At 37.8% G+C, this 21,297-nt stretch overlaps 1 protein-coding gene across 12 annotated transcripts in view; it reads right to left on the bottom strand.

The window, feature by feature from the left end:
* The window catches only part of LOC121317994 (pleckstrin homology domain-containing family A member 5-like), a 96,016-nt gene that overhangs the window by 49,370 nt on the left and 25,349 nt on the right, over nucleotides 1-21,297 (bottom strand). The window contains exon 1 of one of the 12 annotated variants that reach the window (XM_041254138.1): nucleotides 7,717-7,910. The exons of the other annotated variants lie outside the window; for them this stretch is intronic. The gene's annotated coding sequence lies outside the window, so the exon portion shown is untranslated. Of the gene's footprint in view, nucleotides 1-7,716; nucleotides 7,911-21,297 lie in introns of those variants that run through there. 12 annotated transcript variants of the gene reach the window in all.

Genomic DNA, 21,297 nt, shown 5'->3' with positions numbered 1-21,297 from the left:
CTGCACTGCAAAACACAGTTCTTATTACATCCAAATATTAGCTCATAGCTTCATTTGCAATGTTATATTCCTACTGTACGCATCACATTAGCTGTTCCATAGGATGTGGTTAGTGACTACAGAAATCCTTTAGCCTTACTCAACCCACACTGAGCAGTACAAAGACACTGCAATCCTGATTCTCTCCAAGCATTCGTATTCATAACTACTGCAGTCCCTATGTTTTTCCATCTGTCATTTGCCATTACAAAAATACAGTAGCTATGCAGGACAGAAGTTCTGATTTTCAAGTGATCACTGTATTGAAAAAAAAAAAAAAGAGCTTCAAACTAGCCATATATCCTCTAAATCCTACCATGTAATTTACAGCGAGGTTAGGATCCTTTCAGAATTTAAGTGGCATGTTTTATATTTATCCAGTCAGAATGGTAAAGTAAACTCAAGTTGGTAATGCATTTTCTTCATAATGAACATCCAAAGTTCATTAAAGATTTGTGTAAAAAAAGTGTACACTAAAACAATACCATTTACACTTCCATATTATAAGAGCACAATTCATAGCTGGAAACAGCTCAAACATTAAAAAAGGTAAAATGGCACACTGAAATGGAGTAATTAAACTCTACAATTGCTAATAATTAAACTCCATAAAATACATTGACCCCCATTCATCAACTAATACCGAGCGTACAAAAATAAATGAAGAAACGAATAACCTAATATAGGCGAGGGCAATTCTGATCCTGCAGGGAAATTCTACTACAGGATAAACAGGTAATGAAAAGATGACCTGCTACTGTGAGACCTGAATGCAGGTCTAACTGCTCTAATTAAGCAGTTTAGAACATCCTTGTAACAAAGACCTGGACTGGGCGAGAGAGGCTCGCCCTCAAAGTAATGAATGCATTTACTGTCTTGTTAATTTAAACAGATTCAGTAGTCAACTAAAATGAGGCTGGACAGTTTTAAACTCAACAGCTCTAATACCAACCTGTTACATACCTGGGCGAGCCCACAGTACAGCAGGTAACATATCACACTAATTAACTGTAACCACGATTTATCACCATTGAAGTTGAGGGCACCAGGAGACAGCTAAATCAGATTGCTAAATCAGACTAAAGAGGAAACAGGTCAGGGTGAATTAAATTGTCAAGCCAAGTGTTCTCAGATGCAGTAAATGTATCCTTGGAGCAGTCAAATACAATCCAGAAGAAGGAATCTTCAACTGGAGTGCCTCTACGACTACGTTCTGCACAAGAATGCAAAGGAAAAGAAACAAAGCCATCGTTCAGGATTCGGCCCGGCTATACTGTACTTTTCAAAAGGGTGCATAGATAGTTATCGTAATTCCCTAATTTGACAGCCTTGCTAAAATGCCAAGGCTGTTTTAAAAACTATGGGACATTTCAGACCCAGAAGACCAAACTTGGGGCAGAATAATTTCACTCTGTTACTTCCAGTCACTTTATACTCAGCTTTCTTAAAAAAAAAAAAAAAAAAAAAAAAAAAAAAAAACACAAAACACATTCAAAACAATATAAAACACTTAGAAAAGAAAAACACATGTATTTCTTTTTAGTTTATCAGATAGTGATAGTGGTACCAGCAGGTGTTTTAAAAATAATTACAAAAATACAGGTCTTGCAACAAAATACTCAATGTACAATGTTCTTTTGTATAAATGTTTGCGCTTCTTTTTCTTTTAATGTATGGCACATGTATGAATAATATATTTCATGGCACATTAATTTTGCAGATTTTTAATTAATGCAAAATTAGCAAACATTCCTTGTTCGCAAAATGTTCTTGTTTTACAGTACTTTAAAGTGCAGCACAGAAACCATGTCCAGAGCACACAGTTTCATACTGTGGTGACTCTGAAGCCACCCTGTATGTTACATATCACAAGTATTCACAAACAATCTGCTGGAACAGTACAATTACTCTCTCAGAACTCTGAACACTCAGGGGGGTACGAACAAGTAGGATGGAAATAACTACATATATACACACACACACTATATATGTATGTATATGTATGTATGTATGTATGTATGTATGTGTATATATATATATATATATAATAAAGATTTGTAGGTATTAAGGTTTTTATGTATTGTAAAAAATGTCAAGAGAGTATCAAACTACTATTCTGTACAACAGCAAAACCTGAACAATGTGGGGCTCCCATTTCGTGCCTCTTGCATGTTTTTAACGGCCTGGGGTGGCTGGACTTCCTGTTAGAATTACTCACCACTTAGGCTTGCAATACAGATTCACATGCAAGTCAACAGAAAGGGAAACCCTAAAATACAAAGAGCCGTATTGTAAAGGGCGATAGACGACACAAAGGCTACAAGTACGGCCAGCACAGCCTTAAGCTACAGTAGACAACTAAATTGCGAAATGGCTATACAATTATTTGTGGAAAACATGCGTAACTGACTTGGTATTGCCAGGTTTTATGCCTCCTGTACATGTGAAGTATTGAGTTGCTGATACCCTGTAATTAACTAAAAATGCCTTTAATATGTTCAATGCAAGTAGAGAGAGATCTATGAAAACGTGCTGGACCTACACCATATAATGTGGAACCTTCTTGTAAATGGGTACAAAAACACATAGGCCTAATTCTACAAACTAGTACTGCTGTTTTGTTCTGAGAATACCGATTTAATTTAAATTCTACAAAACCATTTCGCCAAAATACATTTCCTATGTAAAATATGTAATTCCATGGACTAATTAAATGGACAGACAGACAGAGAGAGAGAGAGAGAAAATATCTGGATACCTTCGCATGCTTGTAATGTTACTCTGCAGGTAGCCATACTAGCTCACTGTACATCCATTCTTTCATTCTCAGTTTAAGGTATACAGTCATCATTTTGAAAAAAAGTTTTAAAAAACAGCAGCTTTCAGTCCATTACTGGCAGAACAAACTCTCATGGGCTCTGTAGTCTCTGACTGGCTGAACAGGCAGTATTTTACTGCATGCGGTGGAGGAGATATTGCATACAGGACCACGGATAACAACAACAAAAAAGACAAATAAAACAGAACAAGCACTTTGCATTACCAAGCCCAACACGCATTCACATTAAAGGCCTCAAGGTGATGGCGTGTGCAGTTATTTACATGAACATCCAGCCGTTGGAATGAAAATGCTGAAGAAGCTGAAATTTGCCTAAAACAACAAACTACAAAAGAACAGATTTGGTTCACAGTGGGAAGGGTGGGGCAGGATAAATACAGAGTACTTAAGTCACATCTGGGTTACACTAAAGCATTATTTATAGATCTGGAGCTCTGGGTTTTATTTGAAAGGGATTCAAAACTGGCAGTGCAGTATAACATGGAAACAACTACTGTTCTTCCTTCTTTGCACTTCAGTAGTGCGTACTGCTGCTGAAATGCACTTAAACCAAAAAAAAGACGGTAAGCAAAATACATACAGTAACTCATGAAATGAAGTAGGCACTTCAAAGAGGCATTGGTTCAAGAATCTAGAACAGAGATTTAAAGTATCAAAACATTCAACCATTTTATAATTTGAAGTGGTACAGCATTACAATTTTCATCACTTTTTTTATAGGAATACAAGTATGTATGATTCAATCTGCATTTACAACTTCGTAAAACGTAGGTTGTAAACTAATCGTTAAAAGCAGGTTGTGACCGGGATCTTTCTTGAGGCACTGTGCTGATGCTGTTATTTGCGCAACATAAGGGCTGCTAAACAGAAGGATCTTGAAATCCCCAGCTACTGTGCTTACCCTTCCAACGACAGCTACTGCACCCAGAAGGATTTTTAAACAAATCTGACAAATGCACATGGAAACACACAAACAGGACAACGCAGCCACCCTGGCTACTGTATGAGGGGAGCGCAGGGCAAAAAACGTAATAAAAAAAAAAAAAAAAAAAACACAGAGCTACAATAAAGTGTTTAGCAATTTTAGCTGGTACGGTGCAAAAGGTAACTTGTGGTACACTCTAGTAGGGTTTTACTGAAAACAAGATGGATTAGAAAGTGATTCAGTAAACAAAAAATGATTCGGGTGTTAGTCAGAAACAGCACAGCTGTTAATGAAGTTTTAAGTTACTTTTCCCTGCTCTAATGTTAAGTTCCAAGCATTTCTAGCACCTTAAAGACTAGTGAAGCATAAACCACACGTGAGAGGAGTATTCTACTGTAATGATTGCTTGTGTGAAGATTGCCATGGCTGCCATGACTGCGTTAAACAAAATGTAAAAATAAAAACATACAATTCTAAAACGAATAAGAAACAACTTAACTACTCACAAGTTCCTAAATTTTAAAACAAGTTCTTAGTTGCTTATATCTGGTTTGGTAACTTTTCTTGGGTGCGTTTCTCCTTTTGGGTGAAAAAAAAGAAGTGCTAATGACGATTTGAAGTAAATGCAGTAGCTTTGAGAATTTAGCCCAAAATGTCAGCCCAAGTGTCTCCAAACACTACAGAGAAGCCGTTAAATTTCCACTGCAGCCCCTGGTGCACAGCCAGTTCTAACCTGCTGTTTGCTTTGTTCCCAGCACACAATAACCTCACAGTTTCAAAGGGGAGCCAATTATTTTAATGCACTAATGGGCTTAACAAAAGATGAAACACATTCTTGACAAAGCATCACACTGGCAGCATAAAAGGGCTCAATTAGAGTACCACACTTGGAAAATATGATGGCCAACAAACAAGCCTAGTTAAAAATTATAAAGTCAAGTAGACTTTTAAAACCCATTAGCATTGCACATGCAAGTCAAAAACGCTAATTTTAAATCAGGTTATTTTATCAAGCCTTCTAAAAACCTTCATGCAACAAAAAACACACAAGAGTGCATGTACACACCAGCACACGGATGCTGAAGCATTTTCAAAAGGGTCTTAATGGGCTGCAGGTCATCATGTCAGCTCTGAAAATGTCTCATTCCAACTCACTCCTCTGTACAGATGTATTGTTCTTACTGGATGAAGGTCATTACATTGTAGCTCAGTTAACAATGGTAAAAGTACGTGACCTCTGTAAGACTGGTATAATAAAATGCATCAAAATTGCTTTCATGACCAAAATACACCACTAGAACAGCAACAGTAAGAATGGATTTATAATACAGCACTGAAGGCATGCCCAGTATTGTATGTACACTGAAAAAAGGACAAGGGTCTAAGAATATTTGCAAAAATGAACTTGCCTATTGCCTATTTTTAATAAAACAAACACAGCAGTGCAGGGGTAGATAGTATTTTTTAAAATCAGGAATAAATGGTCTAAAAGAGAAATGCATGCTGACCACTCACATATAACCCTCTGTCCTAAAAGCCATGCCCGCAACACTGGGATTAAGAAATTATTTTATCCAAGCACATGACACAGAACTGAAATGAGGGCAAAGTGCAAGAATGTTGCGAAGACCAGATTCTGCTTCTATTTCCAGATTATCATGCTGAAGACTATCCCAAGATAAAAGGCCTTTTGTACTTCAAATAAGCAAAAGCAACTTGAGAACTCAACGTAGTTGTTGCCAAGTATTAAATGGGCATAATTTTTGTCGTTCTGTACCACAAAAGACTTTGCCTTAACTATTGTACAGTACTGTGCAGCAGTTCTTCGTTAAACTGTAATTGCACATCTGAGGCACCTTAAAACGCACAATGGTTAGCAGAAACATTTCCTGCTGCATTCTGCCAGTCAAACTTCCATTACTAAAGTGTGGCACCTTTTAGCAGCACTGCTGGAGCAGGACAGCAATGGAAAACTTCAAAATTACACTATCAGGTGGCAGGGAAACGTCTGCTGCACTAAACTACATTTATGTTATAAAATAGCCATCCGGAATTACTGAAAATCACTAGGTGGAGAAAAAAGCATCTCATGTTGCAGAGCAGGAAATTAAAATGTTAAGATAATGGTACAAAGATAGTCATTAGCAAACTTTGTGGGCAAAGCAATATACAACTCAGAAGGTTGTTACACTCACACATAAACCACAGCCAGTCCTACATTTCCATCAATTATTCTCAGTGTTTAAATGAGGAAAGCTTGTGTTGCTCATAAAAAACTGAAAAAAAAAGGCAGCAGAAGCAACCCCCTCCCCCTCCTTTTAAGCATATCCTTGGTGTTTTTTTTTTTTTTTTTTTAAATAATATTGCTCATGTGCACAAAGCTATTAAAGACTGATACAGGTCATTACAGGATAGAATGTTTTTAGCAAATAATACCCTAAGAACTGTATTTATACTGTCAAGAGCAGCACATAACATTAAACACAGCTCTCAATGTCTAAACTGGAAGTGCAGTACATCAGGTACACCAGAGTGTAACCAGCACCTGTCCCCTGTGCTACACACTGCCCCTTGTGGATGCAAGATGTACCACACCTGCTGGTATGAGAGCAGCAGACTCCACCAGTAGCCCACTGTTCGGAGTGGAGTTATTTTCCTAGACCTCTTTAAAAGGTCTGCAGTGTTGAAAGGGTGAAGTCCTTGACAGCAAGACCATAAAACAAGGGTGGTTTAAAATTACTTGGTTTTACCAGATGTCAGGTTTTGCAAGAGAAAATTACTTTGGTCACATGCTTGTAATTTCTTACAGAAGTTGGCGATAATACAGAACAAAATAAAAGCAGATCTAAACCGCCTTTTTTCAGTTTTTTTTTTTTTTTTTTTTTTTTTTTTTACTGTAAATTGTATACCACAGTCTACTTATCTGGGGAACATTAAATGTGACATGTGGCTGAATTTCTATAGTTTTCAACATGGAACTAGAGGAAGGAATAAAAGTAGTATTTTGCTTCATTACATAGTTTGATTCAGAAGAGTAGCTTGAAATTAGTCCATCACTAATTTGCTTACAAAAGGGAACCAGCCAGGCATGGTAATCCAATATTGTTCTGTGCAGAACCAATAGAAACCATATGAGTGAATCCTCACTAAACAGGTCAAAATACAGTCCAGGTTAATTGGACAGGAAAAGACCAGAGCACCCCACCCCACACTGCCCTGTAATTAGAAAAAAACACCACTGCTCTGGATCATCATAAATAAAAAAGCAAGGACAAGATAAACATGCAGTATGAAAAGAACAGGTTCACTCTGGTGCATACCTGCCCCAAACCAAAGCATGCACACAGCATAGCAAATAAGCTTTTCTCTTTTTATTAGAAAAACTACAAGAAATCACTCATTGTTTATGCACAGTAAAAGCCTCCTGTGACCACACAATACTCTATTTTTAGCACAGTTCAACTTCACGTTTTTTCAGCATGAAATATTTAATGCAATCATCTATGCTACCCTGGCGCTGTATGTTACATATTAACAAAAAAATGACAATTGTTGTCTGATCAAAACATCAGCTGAAAGCCAGCTACAGGGAACAAAATTAATAAATAAACTCAATATTGCAGAAATAGAACTCATTATTGCAAACATTATAAAATGAAACACACATAGCACACACAAATTAAATAAAAGGTTAATACTTTTCCAGCAACAAAAAGGTAGTCCTTGTGTTATCCAAAAAAAAAAAAAAAAAAAAAAAAAAAGCATTGAAGGTAAAGCAGACCAGACAATTCTCCTCCAAAAACAGAAAATGCCTAAAACACACTACTAGAATGCAAACATTCTTCTAATAAAAATTCAACAAAAATCTAGACTAGAAAAAACAAGCAAACAATCACTTTGCAGCTTTACTTACTATTGATCACCAGGGCAACAAAAGAACTGAAGAAACGAAGTGGTGCCTTTTTTTAAATTTATTTATTTATATAAAAATGAAACTCCCGATGCTCGCTCTCATCAGTCAGAAGCCAGCGTTTGGCAAGTTCATGGATGGAACATGCTCCTGTGAAGCCGTTCCCCCTTCTATGCGCTCACCCTCTGAACACTAGTGGAAATAAAGCAGCACAGCTGTCAAGGATCCTGGGCTTCAGTGGAAACCTGAAACCAGGGGTGATGTCACACTCCAGCACAGCATTATGTGGAAAAACCCCACTCTCTTCTGTAGCTCTTTTCTATTGAAAGAAAGACACAGTCCAAAACAACAACAAAAAAGCACACGCTTTGTGTCAATCCCAACAGAAAATACAATATGCAAACACAGCTCTTCAATTGATCGTTGTGCCACTGTTGCTGAAAGGCTGCTTTTCAGTCCTCTGCGGGACAGTTAGTAGCCAAGTGAAAACAAAGGGGTGTAAATAGGCTGTGCACGCCTAGATTTGAAATCCAAATCTATGCTTCAGTACCAGCATTGAGTAATAAGTTAATTAAATGAATTAATACTTTTTTTTAAAATGTATGCAATAATTGAAATTCTGTTTATCATGAACACTGATGATTTTATAGAAGGATTTAATTTTAAAATCTGCAGCAGTAAAGTATTGCACAAACTCCTAACGTAAGCAGTAATAGCAGCAATGATCAAGCAATATAAAGCAGCTCTTGAAATGGATACAATGGAGGGTATATGAGACTTGCAAAGACAATGGAATATATACTGCTATATATACTGCAGTATACCCACACCAGACATGTGCTGCTGTTAAACTGCCTCCCTATCCTCAAAACTGGAAACATGAAATGCACTCTTGAGACAAGGGAAAGAATAGACAAGAAAGCCTGAAGTACTGGAAAAATACAGACAGGGCGTAAATACAGCTATACAGGTGGGATAAAATGAAAGAACGAGGCACTGGGTTGGATATCTTTCTAGTATTTTACTCATCCCACTGTGGATTGCCCATGCTAGTTTCACAGTGTCAATACAAAAATAAATTCCTAGCTCATATTTTACTGTCAAGCTTTGTGCAACCCGATCTCATTAATCCAGTCAGTAGTGGGCACAGGTAAAGCGTCTAAGCTTAAATGAACTCTGACAACATTGTAGACCTGTACTGTAATACAGCAGGTCTAAGGAAAGAGAACTCAAAACTGCAGCCCGCTCTAATGTGTTCAGAGATTAGACAGCAGTCAGTTAACTAATCAGACACTGTATACTTAGACCTTTCTATTGTCATTTCTATTTTCCAGCAGGAGTTACTTTGTGCAAAAAGCTTTAGACTGGAATGACTGTCTGACTACTTACAGAATGCAATGGAAGTATTATTCCCATCACTGTACAGTGATTCCATAATGCTATGATATTTGGCAGTAAAAACTAGATCAGTGTTTCTGTAAGCATCCCCCAATGGCGCAACATAACATGTACCGAGATTTAGAAAAAAAGCACTCACGGTATTTCGACAAATGTGACATCTCAAACATTTCCATGCTAAAATGTACAGCAGCCATCTACAAACTAGCCACAAACAAGTTAATGCTTTCATACCGATACTTGGCAGAGTGGGAATCCTAAAATGCAGCTGCATATAAAATCTGAGTTCTCCAGCGTAATGGAACACAAGGGTCTTTCCACCGAGGTGTTTATTTCCTGAAATGTGAAGTCAGCTTCCCAACGTTGTTTCCGATATCTGGTATACTATCCTAAAGGGTGCTGTAAACTGCTTACATCCCTGAATGAGAATCAAGATATCAAAACCTCAACCCACACAAGGATTTCACTTTTTCATTCTGGATCAAAATCATCTCTTTTCCATATACAGTAAAGGATTCCATTATCGATAGAATTCCAGTACCATTAGCAACATTGTACTTGGAACAGAGTTTAACCCTTTAAGGACCAGGATCGTGTTAACACGATCATACATAAGTGGGCTTCTAGGACCCGTGATCATGTAAACATGACGAATTTGATGACTTACAGGGCCACTGTACTTTGCAGTACAGGCATGACATCACTGAGAGGTGCATTTAGTGTCTAAAGGGCAGGGACAATTTACAGCAGCCTGGCAGAGACAAAAGCAGAAACAAAAAATTCACTGCTACGCCAATGACACACAATTGTATCTCTAAAACCAGGTGATTCCACACCTGCAAATACCTTAACTGCCCGTCTCACTGACATTAAGACACACATTTTTTACTGTTAAATTCTGATAAAACAAAAGTCATAATTTTGGGGTCAAGAAATAAACAGGGAGGGTAAATCAAATGTGCGTGTACATGTGGACAGCAACCCCATTAAGTCAGACAGAAATTAGAAATTCAGGTGTTAGTTTTTACCCTTATCTTTCATTTGAATACCACATTAGGAACGTAACTAGTGTCTCTTTTCCATCTAAGAAATATTGCTAAATTAAGACTCTTTCTCTCAGCACAGGATGCTGAGAGACTGATGCATGCCTTTGTTACTTCTAGAATATCCTACGATAATGTCCTATTTTCTGGCAGTACAAACTGTATTTTATCAGGATGGCAGCTCGTGCAAATTGCTGCTGCCAGGATCCTAACGAAAAAACAAGAAAGTCTGACCATATTACGCCGGTGTTGGCACCCCTACACTGGCTCCCAGTACAATATAGGATTGATTTTAAAGTCCTGCTTTGAACCTATACAGCCTATAATGGGTTAGCTCCATCTTACCTGAGTGGCTTATTGGCCCCATGTGTTCCAGGTCACCCGCTCCGATCACAGGATGCTGGGTATCTCAGCATTCCAAAAATTTTAAAAAACACAGATGGTAGAGCAGTCAGCTACTAAACTGTGGAACAAATTGCTAGTCTCTGTAAGGGAGGCACCAACTGTGGCAACTTTTAAAACTACTGTAGGCTGAAGACATATTTGTATCATATTTACAGTATATTAGAACTACTAATTTTGCCTTTTTACTGAATGTTTTAATGTTTTTATTCTTTTATCATACTTCTGTATTTTATTGTATTTACTAATGGGTTGGTCTGCTTCTAATGCTTACTGCTATGTATCTTTTTTTGCTTTGCCCATGTGAAGCACTCCGTGGCAACCTGGGTGCTATATTAAATAAAGATTTGATTGACTGATTGATTGATTACAAATAACAATGATTACCCTTCTAGAATTCACAATAAATTACTGAAGTATAATGCATTTTTCCCCTTTTTCCTGACAAGGATATACAGCTTTCTTAAAAAACAAAACCAAGACAGAACCCGATATGGCGGACATTACTGGACCGCTAAATTGAAAAAAGCCAAATTAATGAACAGTGATTTTTGCAAAGTTAAAGTCTTGGCTATTAAAATAATAATAGATCATCTCTCTCACACAATATACTGTACAGTAACCACCATGAATGTTCAGAATGCTGCATTATATTATTTTGTTACTCGACTCATGCACATGATCAATGCACATGACAGGCCTACATGGAATCATGTGTCTGGGTGCACTGTTGGTAAAGTATCACAATCATAATTGTATCTGTGTCATACTGTATTTATTTCTGCTGCGTGTATACAGTTCCAGTACATATTAATTACAGCACCACCCTACTCACACTTGATCCTTTTTCTGGGTGCTACAGCATATGATGCATCATGCTTCAAAGCAGAAGAGCAACTTGGTAGAATAATGAAATATTACAGTTACCTTATGAACAACTCTTGTTTAGATTGACCTTGTATCATGTTTCTGTTTCAGGTCATCATATCCTGGTGACTTTAAAACAATTTTTAAAAAGGACCCATGGTCTCAATATTTTCACAGTCATTAAGCCCACCCAAAGGGAAGACAGTCATATACTTTACCATAAGTGACAACTACAGCATACGTATGAATTCATACACCAGAAAGATCACGTGGATATCACATCCACAGAGCGTTGCAGGCCCTGGGTTATTTATTATACAGGGTTTTGAAACTAGCATTCCAGGTTTAACCCCAAAACAGGTAAAAATGTGCACACACTTTATTTTGAATTTCGAGAAAAAAAAAAAAAGAAAAAAGTAACTGGACTCCAAAACCCATCAGAGCAATGCCTTGTGCATCAATAGCAACACACCATGACGAGATCGCCTTTCCAGTTCCATCCCCTAAGCTTCTACTTGGTTCCTTTTATCTTTACACCTTAATTACCAGACTTTTAACTTCAGAGTCCTTGACAGAAACACTTCTGATGCTGTGCCAGGTAATATTTGCTGTAGATCTAGCTTATAGGAAAGATGCAGTTGTCAATTACAGACCACAGAAACAGTAAATTGAGTCCTCCACCAAGCACTCAGAATGAAGGATACACTTCATGATCTGTATCCTAGCATCTCAAGTTTAATAATTGCAATCCTTGTGCACACAAGGACACATCCATAGAAACAGGTTCGGGAACAAAAAACTTCCCATTAAATATATAATAATTGGAGCAAAACATTTGCTGTAGGCCTTACAGAGTGATACTGGATTAGACAGCACAGAAAGACGTGTTGCACACGTTACGTATTGCAACTAGCAACCAGTATAAAATGCACCCGGCCTGTGCTAGTGTAGAAAGCAACGTTGCTAGAAAAAAACAAATACACCATTTGGATGGGGTGTTGTGTTACAGCAGCGTACCGGCAGAACTGGGATGACTGAAATTCGCTTGAATTTTAAACCCCTCGCAGCAGGCACAAAAGTGATGAATAATTAATAGTAGAAGTGATAAAAGCATTCCAGAGTTCTGCAATGAAGATCTTGTACAAAACCACTTTTATGTAAGTTTGTGCCTTAATCTCTGTCCTTGAGCAGCACACCAGGATTATAAAAGTACAGTGCTTAGTAAATGGCATATCTTGTTTCACAGATGAATTGAGCCCAATGAGTTATGTTCAATTTTTTAAAGCATTTTGCATATCAGTCGATTCATATCATATCGATTCATCATATTAGTTTAGCTACATAATATCAAACCTTAAATCAGAGTACCATGATGAACGTTTAATCTTAGGAAAACATGGAAATAACTTTGTGTGTTCTGAGATTAATTCCTGTAGTGTGAGAGATACGCGGGCGGTAATGGGTGTAGAATGAAATCTGTTACTTCTCACAATTCTCGGATTCAAAACGCATCCAGAGCTCTACGCTGCCGGAATCCTAATGTGGACATCCTCACTTCAACACAGCAAGTGAACGTTTGTATGTGTATTAGTGAAACATACATTCAGTGTATTATAGAAAGTAAAAATTGAATACAAAATAAAACCCTATAGTTCAAGCCCCATGTACAGAGACTTCCACAGCTGTAATGCTTGCCAATTATGTTGCCTTATACAGTAGTACCGTTCACATTTAAAATGTGGTTCCTCATGGCATTTGGAGATCGAACACAAATTGGGCTTTACACAGAAGAACACAAGCATAGGACATTCTCACATGCTCTCGGTTATCTCCTGTGTTTAGAGTGCTACTCGCTGTGTATGACGTATTGCAATTTCTTGACTCCGCAGCATCTTGGGTTCCCTATTATTGAGGTCTCAAAGTATTCAAGACATGTATACTTTAAGCAAAAACTACTTGCAAATAAACTAAATGCAATAACTAGTATAAACTGAAAACTAATCTTATTAGCCAAACTCAATTACACTGGGACATGTGTAGGGGTGGGATCTTCAGTTTAAACAAAATAAAAAAACAATTGTATAATGCAATTTAAAGCTTGAAGATGGGTATAGTTACCATATTTAACCAGTAAAGCTTGCCATGTGTAGAAAATGCAACACATAGCTTTCAGGGATCAATCTGCAAGTCATTAACAGCCATGCTGCTTTTATTAAGAAATCTCTGAAAAGTAGAACACAACCTTGAAAAAGGCAGATCTCTTTGGCTGCAGGCATCCTTTCATCACATGGCAAACACCCTCCTGGGCTGCTTGCTAACCTACATTTATAACTTGAACTTCTTAGCTTGATCTCAGCCAACCAAAGACAAACTTGGAGTCCTGTGTTTGCCCAGTCAGTAGAGAGGCTCGGAGGAGCAATTACTTCAACAAAGAATCAAAGAGCACAACAAAAATCTTCCTGGCTCGCTTAAGGTTAAACCGGCAGTCAGTCTGCGTCTGTCGCAGAGCAGGCACCATCACCTCTTTGTTTTCAAATCATTACTCAGCGAGATTCTGATAACTTGATACCCCTTCTAACTTCCGGACTGATGGAAGGAGGTTTCAGCTGTTCAAATTAGGTTTGTGGCACACTGTAATGAATCCACTGTTCTGCAATGCGAACGGGGTCAGTTCACAGCGAAGGATGGTTACACTGCAACACAGCATGGTTACACAGGATGACGGACAGTAAATCTTTTAGCACTGCAGCAAGAGATATACATATTTAGATGGAATTTTATATTTTAGAGAGATAGAGAGAGAGAGAGAGAGAGAGAGAGACACACACACACACACACACAAAGTAGATGCCGGTTATTAGCAACCCTGATAAGACAACTTTCGGTTATTGACAACATTTTCACAGGAACCCGTCCCATAGACTAATGGGAATGGATTTCGGACTGTCTTCTGCTTAATGACAACCTTTTATTACAATTTCTATAAAACTACGGCACTCACACAAATACATCATGCGCACGCATCACAGCATCTATTTATATATCAGTTTTCATAATGCAGCTGTACATTTGAGTCTTGATTATCGTCTGTCATCATGGCTTCAAAACGTGTAGACCTTTCTGTAGATGATAAAGTTTGGATTCTGGAGGCACTATGTGAACCCGGTGCTAAACAAGTGTGGGCAGCAGAAAAGTTTGGCATCTCAAAATCTGTTGTAGCACACATTTTGAAATTGGCTATAAAGTTGCACACAAAATTGATTTACAGCTGGAGGTAACGAATCGTAAAAAACATTGGACAACTACTTTTAAAATGATGCTTCTGTATTAAATGCAAGTCCTGTACTCCAAGTGTGTTTACTGTTTGTGAGGATATTGCAGTACGCTGTTTTAGTACTGCATGCACAATATAGTACTGGGTAAACTTTTTTGTTTAACACAGCCGTGTAGTATTAGTAAACAGCTGTTTGTTCTGATATTTGGTGTTTTTCGTGTTTATTTTTTTAACTGTAATGAACCAAGATGGTTTATTTCAGTACGCCGTTTCTACCACTATAGGATACATCGTTTTTCCATATACACACACACTTGAAAATGTGGCTTTTTGTCATACCAAAGACCAGGACCAGTCAACTGATCCAATGTGGAGTAGAATATTTTTCCTAAATTGAACTAGAAGACTGCCTTTTTTTCAGCAGTATTTTTCCTGGACTTTGCAGGTCTGCATTGTTGAAAGTGTAGTGGAAACTCTGTTTAAAAGACCGCTGACTGTAAACTAATTACAAGCACAGATACAAAGCCAGTTGGTGATGCACACATTTACTGCATCAGCCCTCCGGGGTTCGTTTTATTGTCAAGACACAAGGTTTAAAAATTAATTTTGAAAATTACCAAGCCCTTAATTGCTTTTTGCTACTGCATTCATTCTATGGCTTACTGTGCCAAGACCTTTTCCAAAATCTGCTGTGATGTATCAATCCCTACCTCCCTTCGCAATTATTACTCTTGTTTATTTGTTGCCAGCTCTATATAGGTCATACAGACATGTAGACACTGTAGATCCCCAGAATTCTGTTAAATATGGTTGCAGGTGCCCAAGCACAAGACAATGTATATTGGTGATTTACCATGTCATATATACAGGTCACAGGGATTCATCAAAGTGACCACTTTACAGGCTTTACATCAAATAGCATCAATACAGGGACACCCTCCACAATGCATATACATTAGCAGAATCAGAAAAGCATGTTGTGTCCAGAAGCAGAAAGAAACTACAGGCAGGCCCATATCATATACTGGAATACTAGGCACAGTTTCTATAATTTGAGTGAACCTCTTCACAAGAAAATTGCTTAGCTACAGTGTAACATTAATAACAAGCCCTGTAACGAATTCAGCTTAAATATGATGAAATGGTGTGCAGGGATGGAAACAAGCCTCCTATTGCATAGCAGTTTGATCCATTCCTGGTTTTATATGACATGAGTTTAATATGACACACCTGTGGTTGTTAGCTATACACTGTGGCTAGACAAGCTTGTATGAACTTGGAACGGGTGAAACTGCTATGCAATAGGGGTATTATTTCCATCCCTGATGTGCGAGTTGCACCGCATGTGGAATGAAATTATCTTCATTACTGATTACAATTTAAGGCACTATGCTTTAAGGTGTTTGTTTGTTTAACACATTGCATAAACAGTTTGACTGCAAACCCACAAGATACAGTAGCAAGTAAAAGTTATAGTTTTGAGATCTGATCCATTTTCTGAAGTTTAAAAAAAATGAAAAACATGAAAATCAACCAGCAGTAGTTGTTTCTTCTTCTTCTTTGGGAGTATACAGAATATAATCAATCAATAAGAGGATGCAGATTGCCAAGTCTACACGCAGAGTTTTTCAGAGAAGTCGTGACTTATTGCTTACAGAGCAAGGCTCCCAAAGCAGGCTATTTGTTCATCTGTGTTGATATGATATTCTCATTACACTGCACAGTGCCAGACAGATAACTTCATGGAATTTAATTTAGAAGTTATGAAATACTTCAAAATCGATATAGCAGAGAAGCACAATTCCTGGTATACTGTACAGTACTTTAATGCTGTTCCAACATTTTTTTTTCTTTTTTTTTAAGGGCGAGCGCTCAACAACGTAATGCTAGAGCCAAGAATGAGGTCAAAATGTATTTAGTAAACAAACAGACGAGTCACTGAAAATCAATTGCATGTGTCCCGAATAATCATGCTAGGCTAGGCACATTCATTGGTTGCAGTTACACTGTATGTGACAATGAACTAAAACATGTACAGTAGTACATCAGTAACCTGAAAGGGCAGTCTATAGCTTTATACAATTAAATCAAGAAGCTCACAACAGGTTATCCATTGTGTGGGGGACCCTTCTAAAAACAAACTGACTGAAAACTGTGAAAAGAAAAGGTCGCAAACAAATCACAAAATATTCTGAAGAGCCCTGAGGGTAACCTCTATTACTCAGTTTAAAATGCAGATTCTTTATAAATGTTAATTGTATTTATTTTTGCCGGACGTGAAAACAGGACATGGCTGATTTGCCCAATTTGAATATCAGTCTATTCCTGTAGCTGAAACTGGTTGGGCCAGCAGTCAATATGTTTTAGTTCCTCTTGAGTGTGAAGCTGAATACAACAAATCTTCTGCGACAGGTGAGACTTCTTAGATCCCGTTCACCCTTGCAATTTAAAAGGTGGTCCTGGGCCGGCCTAGATTTAGAGCCTGCAATCCAAGACCAGGGCTGGCCTTAAGAGAATAATGTGATTGTGGGCGGGGGTAAGCTCGGACCATCATCGCATTACACACCATAACAGCAAGTCAAAAGAGTCAATATGCTTTTTAACAGATACTATAAAATTCCTTCTGTGCTGCATTAAAAAAATTAAAAAAATAAAACATCTGCTACAAATACATTACTGTATATCCCGGTAGCTCTTCCATTGCAGGCATCGTGCATCGTTCCATAAAAATAAAACAACAAAAGCAGTTCGCCACATTTTAGGCCTGCTTTTCAGTTACATATGTGAACGAGCAAAGACGCCTTAAAAACACAAATGTGAACAGGGTTGCAGACCTAAATATGGGGTGGCCCAGTAAAGTGAACGGGGTCTTGGAGGGGGACAACAGGAGTGGCTGACATACTAAATGACTTGCGTTCTGGTTTATCTATATAACGAAGCTCAAGCTCGTAGAGTTTGCTGTATTCACCCAGACCAAACACTTTTTCTAAGAGAGAATGGAGCCTCAGACAGGTATTCAAAATGACAGACAAACGTGATCTACTGTAGACACACATACTGTGCTGTCTTTACAGGAGTTTGGTACTGCACAGATGATATACTGCTCTGTGAATCCTATTAATACCGTTGGCTTATCACATGAACCAGCACAATCCACACTGCATGTTTTACCCTGCTGTCAGAGAATCAAGAGCAAGAATGTGAATTACTGTTTATAAAAATGGTAAATGATGGTGCTGACAAGCTGAAATCTCTACATTTCAAACCCCATCAGAGAGATTCTCTCTTTACAAACAGCCAACACACTTCTAAAACAGCAATGGTGAAATGCACTATACTATACCATGTTTATGTATTAATACGTAGACACTCATGTTGTACAACTCTCTTACTTTACTGCTGCCATGATGGTCATGGGTTAGGGTCTTTCCTAAACCCTGCCTGTCAGCGCAGATTCAAAATGAGTGCATGCTTGACAGCCAGGATTAGGCCATTTCCACTTCATATTCATGAATATGGAACAAGTATGGAATTTATAGCATGCCCCTAGGATTTAATATATAAATGACACCAAAATTACATTTAAGCCCATGGTAGGACTTTTGGAATTAATACACCATATAGCTATATCCCCAAGAACCATTTACAGAACCATTCAATTCAGATATATTACTGCAATCAAAGAGATTTTACTAACACGCACACACCTTCCACATTTTAATATGGAAGCTGGAGCTGTCATGCTTGAAGGCTATGAAGAACCCATCCATGCAATGCTAAATCAACTGTTGAAAAATAACACATGGATAACATAAACAAATTAGAGGAGCCCAAAAGACTACTGGAACAGAAAACTGAATACCTACAAGCCACAAGAAACAGTGCAAAAAGGGGTAGTAACTTGGCCACCCAATATTTGTACACATGAATAAGTGATGTTTACATCTCAGATCGTCAGCTGGTTTCACAGATCAACAATAACTGCAGCACTAATCTTGTACTACAGTAACTCATCCTACCTTAGCAAGTCCAAAATGAATTTAAAACCGGGGGTCTCTGAAAGCAAGCCTATATGTTTTACACTCCATCTAAATTGTGTTACTGTAAGGCCAAGTGCACACAGAGGCTAATTAGGTTGTGAGTTCACCTTTTGCTCTTAATATGGTTTTATACAAAAAAAGTTGGTTTTGCAACTTAAATAAAAACAATATGGGGCAATTTGTGTTCCAAAACGCCACAGTGTGACCGCAATTCGTTTTCCACCGATACCGAACGTCTCACCTGCGTGTTTTGGCACTGCAGGAAACGTCTCAGTAAATCAATGACAAAGATGCATACGACTCCTTAGTCATGCATACACTTTTAATCCAGTCATTTGGAAACCACTCAAGTCGCTCCTACCAGTCTTCTGGTTGGAAGTTCACCCAAATGTTTCGATCTACCGTCATGGTACTGCAATTCATCACCACTGTATTTGAGCTCTCAATTACATACAGTACTTTCTTCCAAAAGCATAAACAAAAACACAGCTATGTTCTCACACAAAACCTCCCGATCGGCATGCAACGACGGCCCGAGTTTACTGGTTTGTTTAAACAGGGAGTGCACTCACTTCATTAATGAAAGATGTGCGAGTGTCATTTGTAAATACGGTTGTCGAGCCAACTGCAGTGTGTGTGTACGTAGCCTAAGATGTGGAAGAACGTTATGCAATTAGATCGTTCTTTTAACCATCATTAGTTGCTTTGCTATATATTTCTTTATATTACTTTCAGCGATTCAGATCTTCTACTTAACAGTGGTCAGACTGGGACAGAGCTGAGAATCACTTAGGCCAATGCCTTGTTTCTATCTGTTGCAGGAACCGTGTTGCTGTTTTTAGCTTTGATGGGCTCATATCTCCTAAGCAGCACAGATGGTACAGTGGTTAAAATGGTCCCCATCTCCAAACTGTGCAGGTTTTATGACATTGTAAAAAGAATATTTAATTCACCTGATACTTATCAAAAGAAAAGGATGGAATGTTCAGAATACAAACGCAGCATTCCACTAAAGAAAGTAAGACGTTCACATGATAAAACAGGAGAAGCAGTTTTTTTTTTATTTATTTTTTTATATAAACAGACAGAAGCAAATCTATGTAAATGTAAATACTGCTAAACATTACCATGAATTATCTTGCAATGTCACCCATAACTATAAAAACTCTCAATAATAATCACTTTAGAAACACAGTACTAAAACCTGTGTATGAAGTTAGTTTTTTTCTAAATTCAGCTTACAATCTCGCATAACACTATCCATTTGGAAACTGCTCAACCAAAGCAAATCGAAAAGCTGTGGTCAGTCAAGAAAAAAAGAAAAAAAATCATAATTTATACCAGTAACTCTACAGTTCTTTCCCAGTGCCACATACACTGTTATTCTGCCCTCATTTGTTACAACAAAATAAAAATATGCAAAGCTGTGATTCTACCTCCGAGAGGTCACTCACAGTGCACAAGTATTGAAGCTCTCTGGGTGATATTGGGTTGCCAATAAATCTTACAGTCAGCATCTCTCTAAGCAAGGAGGGGGTGGGAATGTGTTTTGGGTTTCAAAGAAATCAGTTTCACAAGGACTAATTTCCTTAGTCCGTGTCAGTTCCTCTTCAGACACACAGGCACATGCACTGCCTTAATATGTTACTTGCAAATAATTACCTTTGACCTCACGCGTATTGTCACCATTCATTGCTGTTGTTGTGCAACAGCAGTAGCAGGCCTAACGATTACAACTACTTTTCACAAATGAAACTCCTGAGGCATGCCAAAATTGCTACAGTACAACCAAGTCCTCACAACATTATATATATATATATATATATATATATATATATATATATATATATATATATATATATATATCTCTATCTATAGTTCTGCTGCCCATACAATACTGCTTTCACCATGTGCTGTGTGAAGGGAAAGTTTCCACTGTTCATATTTCTACAAAGACACAACTGCCTTATTGCAGTACTGTATACTGTATGTGGCAGCCCTTAGTAGGCGGTGTTTCAACATAACCACAAGATTGGGTGCTTGTCTGAGCTCACTGCTGAAAACTGTAGGGATAAGCCTATTCCAGCACCACTCCTACACATACATCAAGTTTATGTCTAATTTCCAATAAATGGCCTCCTTGTTGTAGTGTAGCTGCGGAATGAAGAGTGAACAATGAAATTAAAAAAAGGATTTATATGTGTGTGTTGATTTCATGTTAACAGCTTCTATAGATCCAATCAGTTTACATTTGAGATGTAATGCATGATGAATAATTGCAGTCTGTAATTACAATAACAATGTAAATGAGCATAACCACCACTGAAGAACCGCTGTCTCAGTTTGTGTTGCAAACCTCTGTGCTAATCCAAGATCTCATTTCCTTATGTTACCATTTTAAACAGATTAGTAAAGACAGAGAAGGGTTTCGTTACGTGCATCTGCCAGAAGTTGACGATAGTGTTTCTCATTCTGTAATCCTCCTGCTCAAACCACCTAAAGCAGAGTTAAAAATGCAGGATTACAGTAAATCAAGTTAAACATTCCGTTTATATTAAAA

Source organism: Polyodon spathula, chromosome 7 (genome assembly GCF_017654505.1).
Source record: "Polyodon spathula isolate WHYD16114869_AA chromosome 7, ASM1765450v1, whole genome shotgun sequence".
Taxonomy (NCBI): domain Eukaryota; kingdom Metazoa; phylum Chordata; class Actinopteri; order Acipenseriformes; family Polyodontidae; genus Polyodon; species Polyodon spathula.
The sequence above is the reverse complement of the archived record's forward strand: the minus strand, read 5'-3'. Positions and strand labels throughout refer to the sequence as shown.